Source organism: Miscanthus floridulus, chromosome 12, assembly GCF_019320115.1.
Source record: "Miscanthus floridulus cultivar M001 chromosome 12, ASM1932011v1, whole genome shotgun sequence".
NCBI lineage: Eukaryota > Viridiplantae > Streptophyta > Magnoliopsida > Poales > Poaceae > Miscanthus > Miscanthus floridulus.
In genome coordinates, this window is record NC_089591.1 from 74,935,648 (window position 1) to 74,944,130 (window position 8,483).

The 8,483-nt window shown below is 42.0% G+C and overlaps 1 pseudogene; it reads right to left on the reverse strand.

The window, feature by feature from the left end:
- Positions 1–1,904: 1,904 nt before the first annotated feature.
- LOC136497616 (G-type lectin S-receptor-like serine/threonine-protein kinase B120) lies at positions 1,905–7,075 on the reverse strand (annotated as a pseudogene).
- Positions 7,076–8,483: the final 1,408 nt, after the last annotated feature.

Genomic DNA, 8,483 nt, shown 5'->3' on the forward strand with positions numbered 1-8,483 from the left:
TCTATAATAGGGGGGATAGAAGCATTTAAAGTTTGTCCCCCAAATATAAGGCATTGGGGATATTTTTAGACTGGATGCAATTTTTCTTGAACATGTAGAAGAGTTGCACATCGCGAAACGGCCTGTAGCCTACTGGTTAAGAGTCCGTTGACAGCGAGACACTTGTGATAACTTAATTCGTCTCATATATAGGAGCAGGGTTTGCATGCATGTGTTCATAGGAGTGAGTGCGCGCGCGTTGTGAATATTGTTACTTGAAGTTAGCAACACCAAACCTGTATGTGTTGACATGTGTAAAGATGTAGTGCATTGTATCTTTAACTGAATTTTGAAGTTTGGAGAAAATGAACTGACTTTTCACTTTTCAGACTTTAGCTTGTTTTCACTTGCATGGAACTTGAAAGATACATGTACTAACATGCGGTTTGACCGTTTGACGCTTGAGCTAGTGAAATGGTAAACCCAATACGGTGAACTCATAATGCAATCATATGCAAGAACAGTTCGACTCCACCTAGTCTTGCAGGAGACCGAAGTAAAATTCAGCCCTTTTTTTCCTTAGTTGAACGGTGTGATCAACACCTACAAGACATGACTGTTGAAATGGAAAATTTCTTTGAGACCATCTTTTGAAAAAAAGAATTTCTGATCAAATGCGGCACTAATCAAAGCAATTAGGAAATCATGAGCAACACACTAAGATCTCAGAGTTTTCATAACAGGCTAAAATAAGCTACAAACCATGCAAACGAACCAATGATTACAGCTAGTTACAAGTTGTTTTCTTCTGAGTAGAAAACCTAGTTTGATATTGCTACTTGTGGAATGGAAAATATTTTCTGAATAGATCGGAGAAAGATGAAGCGTCAATGTGAAAACTAAAAACTTGAATGTGGTTTCTGAAATTCAGTGGAAGTGTCTTTGCCTGTGTTATAGACCGGCAATTCTAAGTATTTTTTTTGGCAACCATGCTATTGCACGTTTTTCATTAAGGGGTAGAAGAGTGAACCAATACAAGCAATCCCCAACAACCATAATTACAAAAAAACACACTGCGCGACCCGACACAAGCCATCCCCATAGGTTGTATTCACTTAGGAGTGAACACAAGCTTACCCCAGAGTCGTAATTACAAAAAAAACACACACACACACACACACACAGACTGCGCGACCCGACACAAACTATGGTAGCGATTCATAGAAGCGATTGCAGTGACTGCAGATGCCTGTATCCTGCCAAAAACCATTCATTCGCGTCGTCCCCGATTCTAAGTAATTTCTGAAGATAGGAGGAATGAATTCTGCTATCACAGGTCAAGGTCAATTGGAATGACATTTTATTGTAACTACTTAAAAATGAGAAAAGTTCCCATTCTCTCGGACTTGAAACGTTTAGGCTCAAAATTAGATCATTCAAAAAAATTCAGTATATGAAGTTAGCCCTAGGGGCTGTTAGCAGCCAGCACCTGTCTGGTGATGGTAGGAAGCGCGGGAAGGAAGCTCCGAGTGTTGGGCTGGCGTCGTCACGAGCAAGAAGGCCCAGAAGAGCTAATCCGTTTGTATCCCTTCTCTACCCATTGCTGCAGTAGGAGAGTTGTTAACAGGGGCATTCAGCATGAATAAAAACAGTGTAACAATAGGGCAATAAACTCAGATCCTAGTATCAGATTATGATAAAAGAACTGTACGCCAAACAATGCTCATTTCTTCATCTTCATAACAAGATGTGTAGCAGTAAAAACGATGATGATTGCTTGCAAATTGAGAGAGAACAAAGAAATTTTCACCAGCTTTCTTGTGATAGAAGTCACCGATTCAGAGTTTCACACCCATTGACTGCCAGATAAATCCAAGCAGCAGGAAATTTTACAGGTAAAGCAACAGCAGAGGATGACTAGTGAGTGATGCACACATGATCAGATAGCCGTGTTCCATTTGACATGTGGAAACAGTTGTAAAAACTTGTGAACTTTACAATCTCGAGAATATATTAATACAAACCACCGATGGTGTACAACAAATTTAATGGAACATTCTGTGTACAAACCTGAACGGCTAGTATAATTGTACAGCAGCACACATTAAAGAAGTTTACCAAAATAACGAACAATAATAAAACTAAACATTTAACGCCCCTCTAGAGTTGTGATACTCATGTTATTCAGCGATCTTCGCATGTATTGACTTGATTGATCAGTTCCATAATTCCTAATAGTAAAATATATAGGTTCCTTTTGGGGTAGGAAGTGGGGCTGTTTCATTTTCTAGCATGAACACAATGGATGACATGAATGGCCTCGCATTTGGATTGTCTTGGACGCATAAAAGACCTAAGTGAATACATCGTATAACTTCCTGAAGTGAACAACTCTCCACAACCGACGAGTCCACCAATTCCCTTGCATTTCCATCTTCCCATAAGCTCCATGCCTGAACCAATGAAACTGAGTTCTGGTCAAGTCACCAAAACAGTGTTTTTGAGTAGTCAGGAATTCCTCTGTACTTACGTAAGCAATGAGGTTTGGTGAGTCCATTATCAGATGGGGTGAGCCGATCTTTAAGCCGCTTACAATCTCCAGTAGTAGAACACCAAAGCTATAGGTGTCAGACTTGACAGAGAATGAGCCTTCCATAGCATATTCAGGAGACATGTAACCACTGTTTGAACCATTTCAGAGAAGAAAAGAAATGGAATGTACAGTTTGAATTAGTTAAACTACATATATGTATTTATCATGTTAAACATTAGCTTGTGCACGAATTACTTACTATGTTCCAACGACTCGAGTAGTGTTTGCCTGTTGCTCATTTCCACCAAAAATCTTCGCCATACCGAAATCTGATATCTTGGGACTCATTTCTGTGTCCAACAAGATGTTGCTTGCTTTGAGATCTCTATGAATTATCGTTAATCTTGAATCCTGGTGGAGATAAAGAAGTCCTCGTGCTACACCTTTAATTATTTTGAAGCGGGATGGCCAATCAAGCACAGATTTTCTTGCAGCATCTTCCAAGATTAGTGTGAAAAAATGATGTATTGTGAGTCACAATTTCAGTTAGTCTAAAGTTGTTTCTTAATATATGAAATGAAGTCAGAACGTACCAAAAAGGAAGGCATCCAAGCTTTTGTTTGGTAAGTATTCATATATCAGTAACTTCTCATCTTCATGAATGCAGCAACCAAGAAGTTTAACTAAGTTTCTGTGCTGCAGTTTGGCAATCAGAACTACTTCATTTCTAAATTCCTCGATCCCCTGTGTAGAACCTTTACTAAGCCTTTTGACAGCTACTTCCTTCCCACCTTCCAACATTGCCTACATGAGGTCACCGTTTGTCGATTGAGCCAGATAACCAATATTTCTTCTACAGAAATTATCAAGCTAAGACTTCTAATTACCTTGTAAACTTTTCCGAATCCACCTTTTCCAAGCATGTTATAATCAGAGAAGTTGTTTGTCGCAACGATGATGTCTTCTAAGGCAATTGATGGAAATTCCAAGTTTTCGTTCTCAAACCTGTTGGAAGCATCCAAGTGTTGCAGTGTATACTGACTTTTCTTGCTTTTGTGTTTGCCTGGCAGGAATGGACACATTGATATCAGTATCGTTTTTTATGAGTACCTCATTAACACTGCACTCTGAAAAGTGAAGTAGTGTCCTACCTTTTGACTTGAATACAAGCCATGTAAATGTTATTAGAAGAAGCAAACTAGCCATAACCGGGAGTACAATCTTCAATACAATGCTCTTCTTCTTACTAACTGTAACTGCACAAATGTAGTCCACAAAAAGAATAACACTGTCAAAACTCAGCACCACACATTTCTTAGAAGTGGTTTTCCATGATTTTTTTTTCATTCTAACCAAATCTAAAATTATTTCCAACACTAAAACTAGAAATATTGCTTTGTGATCATTTGAGATTAATAGAAGCTCTGGTTCTTTTGCAAGCATCAAACTAGGTTTTAGGGAATAAAAATCCCCTAACAGACGAGAACACCGAGAGCTCTCCAAGCATGGAGATAGTGTGAGGAGAGGAGCTAAGAGAGTATGAGAGTGTTGAATTGCGATAAAAGGTATCAAACCCCCTTATCCTCTGGAGGGTGCATTATAGAGAGAAGGGATGGGATGAATTACCATCTTACTCCTAGGGGTTTCATTATAATATACATATATGAGGGTATCTTGGACTTTCTTTCCTTTAATATGCCATGGTATTTGAGGGTCACTGTTCATTCTGTGGTGCAACTATACACTGTCTAGACATCCTTGGGGGCTAGGGCGTTTCCCCAACACAAGGTAGTATACAGGTACATGAGTATTAAAAACCTTAGATGAATTGGTAAATCTTCATACTCTGATGAATTGAATGACATGTGACATGGTCCTGAAGTAGGATAGAGAATTGGAGAACATGGCACCTTTTGCATGGACAATAGGCAGACTCAGATGGTGATACTGAACAGGACTACAACAAGACTGATCATATATACAATAATACAATGACAAAAGTGAAAACCGTGGCTAGTGTGGTTCAGTTTTTTTTTTGAAGAGCACGGCTTACACAATTTGCAACTGTAGCAAGGGAAAGCATTGAGCGCCTAGATGGTCTTGCCTAGAATTGAGATCGATTGTGGCAGCATCAATTACAGGCAAGTGTCACTGCATCATGATTTAGTAGCACTAGTACACTTAGTAATCCATATGTGAGTTGGCAACCCATCACGAACATTGATGAGACTATAAAATGAATAAGTGCACAAGGAAAAGTATATACCAGATGAGCTGGGACTCCGGAGATACAGGTTCTCACCAAAGTCGTTATTAAACTTCTCCATATCGACAAGTTCCCCCATCCAAACCAAGCACCTCGACCGATCCAGCGTTGTGTCAATATTTTGCAGGTTAGCATAAGCATATGCTATGCATGAGCAGTTGTGACTACACTCTGCAGTGCATTGGTTGAAGTTTCTGTTCTCGATATATAAGAACTTATCAGGAGTTTTCATGGTGGGTAAGGTTACGAATCTATCTCCATCACCACATTTCAGCTCATCCTTTCTCCGACATCCTTTGGAAAAATCAAGACCATTGGGCTCAAACCCATCAAGGCACTTACATGCTGGAACAGATTCTGTGTCATCGCAGTAGCCAAATGGGCCACAAGCAGCATACCTGTCACAGGATGGACTGGGGAACTGGTTGAAGACTATCCATGAAGACGTGTTGTTGTTCCATCTTCGGAAAGTGAACATGCCTGTGTAATCCAAAGTTAAGCGTATGCTAGGTGAGCCATCAGGCACAGTCAGTTGCAGATAATACCCATTTCCTGTATTGACAATTGTTTGGTACATCATGAAGCTTGTGTTGTTTTGGAATATGCCATGTACCAATTCACCACCCCATGCGGCTCTTCTCCAGTATGGCTGTGTCCCATTCCAAGCGACAATCTGGAGATCTGAGCTAGGGTCGCCACCCAAGGAGAAATCACTGCTGGATGGGTCATCAGGCCCCTTCCAGGCAATAAGGCGCGTAGCACCATAAGCTACGCTCAGTGAAAAATTTACATTGGGGACAACTGTGTCAGTCGGGTAATTGAAGCTCTCCCATATGTCAGTGCCATTTGTCGACCGGATAACCAAGTTCCCCGAGTCGAGCAGGATGGAAGCAGTTTCACCGCCTCCTGCGGTGCTGTTGTTTGTCGTCATCCAGATCATGTGGCCTGTGGAGTCTAACAAGACAAGGTCAGAACTGTTGGTAAAAACTAGCTTCCCAGGCACATTGGTGGTAATTGGGTTGTCGCGGTTGGCAATCCACACGTATGTGCGCTTGGGGATGTTGTTGTACCATATGCCGACATAAGAGCTTGAAGAGTTCTTCAGGGAGAAGAAACCAAGAGCAAAGACACCACCGTCTGAGATGAGCACCTCGCTGGGCAAGAGTGGCTTTGCAGGTGTTAGCCTGTCATCGGATTGGCATAAGACAACCATGAACAGGAAGACGAAAATGGGGAGGTAAGCCATGGCCATTAGGCCTTCCTTGGCAAGTTGGTATATGGTTGTGGAGAACACACAAGGAGATAGAACAATGGTAGCTAAGACTGAACCCTCGGACAGTTCAACTCCAAGGAGTAGAAAATGACGTGGATGCTCAGACTTTTCTGTCCCTCCAACTCAGATGCTGGTCAGTTGTCCAATTCACATGGAAAAGGGGGAACAATCCAGCTCGCTTAAGAAAAATTAGACTAGGCTAGTGCCATCAGTTGTCGTATGTTGAAACTCAGATTTCAGGTGCATACTGAGGATGAAGGGATACATGTATTCGGTTATTCCTGACTGTAGAGACATAGGATAGCAGCAAGAGCATCAAGTTTGGAGATTCGATGCCCGAAGAAATCCAAGATGTGTGTGGCAAAATAGCTGATGCGACACTCGCCGCCGCATAGGTCAAAGCTGTCATTCTAGCACAGCCATCAGTGGATTATTCAGCATTGCGATAGGCCTACTGTGGAAAATTACAGACCAAGAAAAGCATTGGCTTGTGTGTGATCGTGCTAGTACCACATCAATCTACAAAGATACTTCCAGCTAGCTGGAAATTGCACAGAAATCAAATGAACAGGGAATTCCGGACTTGCACGGCACGGCGAAAACGTGAATTGACATTTGATACCGAACTCAGTGATATGCTGCTGGTCTGCGCAAGGAAAGGCTGGGTTGAGAAGTAAACCGGGACGGAAGAGGGAGATGCTGAGAATCAGGTTACCGTCAGGCGGAGCTCCAAACTCCCAAGGGATAGTAGCCTGCCGCGGTCGGCAGGGCGACGGCATCGGCATTGGGGGCCAGTGGCAGATGGTCCCTAGGATTTCGGACGGTTTCCGACCTTACATCCCCGCCGGGGCCGGGGGCCATTGCCAATGGTAGGCGGTCGCAAGTAGAGACGTAGCCGGCGGTAGTGGAGGGGGATGGGGTAGAATGGCGGCGAGGTAAAGGGAAGGAAGATGAGGCATGCAGTGGCCGCGGCGGCGGCATGACTGACGGGCGGCGCGGGTGTCGGCAACTTCCGCCGTTCCGTTCCGCGCGACGGGGTTTGGGGTTTGCTGGGCTGCGGAAGCCGCGATGGGCCTCCAACCTGCCACGGTAGCATTTGAGGCCAACAAAATGGCTGAGTGGCTGACGCTGATGTCGCCATGTCGGATTCCTGCCTGACAATATTTTTATATATTTTTTAAAAAAGTATTTGCATAAGTAATCGGCCGCTTCAAATTTTAACAAATATACCTGTCACTGTTTGTTGTCGTGACACTGCAAAGCACGTCTTGATTTTTTTTTTGTATGAGCTTGAACATTATACAGCTTATCGAGATCTACAATCAAAGTAGTTGATCATTTATTCGTCCGAAGCAATTTTGGTGCAAAAAATGGCTGATACAATGTTCAAATTTGTAAATTAAGACCTTGAACACTGTATCAAATATTTCTGCACCAAGTTAAGACAGAAAAAATGGTGCACTATTAAGTTGTAGATCTCATTAAACACTATGAATTCCATATAAGTTTGCTCCGTATGACATGATATGATTTTCCCGAGAAATGGATAAATCATCTCTTTAAGATATCTCAATTTTTTTTCGGATCTCAGGTAAATTTATATAACAATTGTCGAGATTTATAAGATCCCCAATTTTGTAGTTCATCATATTTTGTCATTTTGGTTTAATATAAAGGAATCTTGGTGTTGAAATAATTGATGCAATATAAATATTAATTTTGGCACCAATATATCCTCATTTCCTCTTTACTCACATAAGCAATGAGGTTCAGAAAGTTCGTTAGGGATGAGCTGATCTTTAAGCCGCTTACAATCTCCAGCAGTAGAACACCAAAAGCATAGGTGTCAGACTTAACAGAGAATGAGCCTTCCATAGCATACTCAGGAGACATGTAGCCGCTGTTTGAAACATTTCATAAATAAATGGAATGTACAGTTAGAATTAGTTCAATTACAGATGTTTACCAGTTTAAACCTAGATCTTTGGTGTAATCCATTAGTAAAACACCAAAGCTATAGGTGTCAAACTTGATAGGAAAGGAACTTTCCCTTGCATATTCAGGAGACATTAAAGCACTGTTTGAATCATTTCAGAAAATAATGGAATGCACAAATTGAATTAGTAAAACTGTAATATTTCATCAGCTGTGGATGAATTACTTACTATGTACCTGCAACTCGTGTTGTGTTTACTTGTCGTTCACTTCCACCAAATATCCTGGCCATACCAAATCTGATATCTTGGGCAGCGTGGCCCAAGTTTCAGCCACGGCAGGGGCGTCTGCCAAGGCGACCCATTATCCCCCATGTTTTTCATCCTTGCCATGGATCCTTTGCAGCGCCTGCTTGATCTTGCGACCTAGCAAGGCATCCTTTCCCCGCTGCCCCCAACGGCTACGGCTCAAAGTGATCGGACGCTGAACCCTAGCGT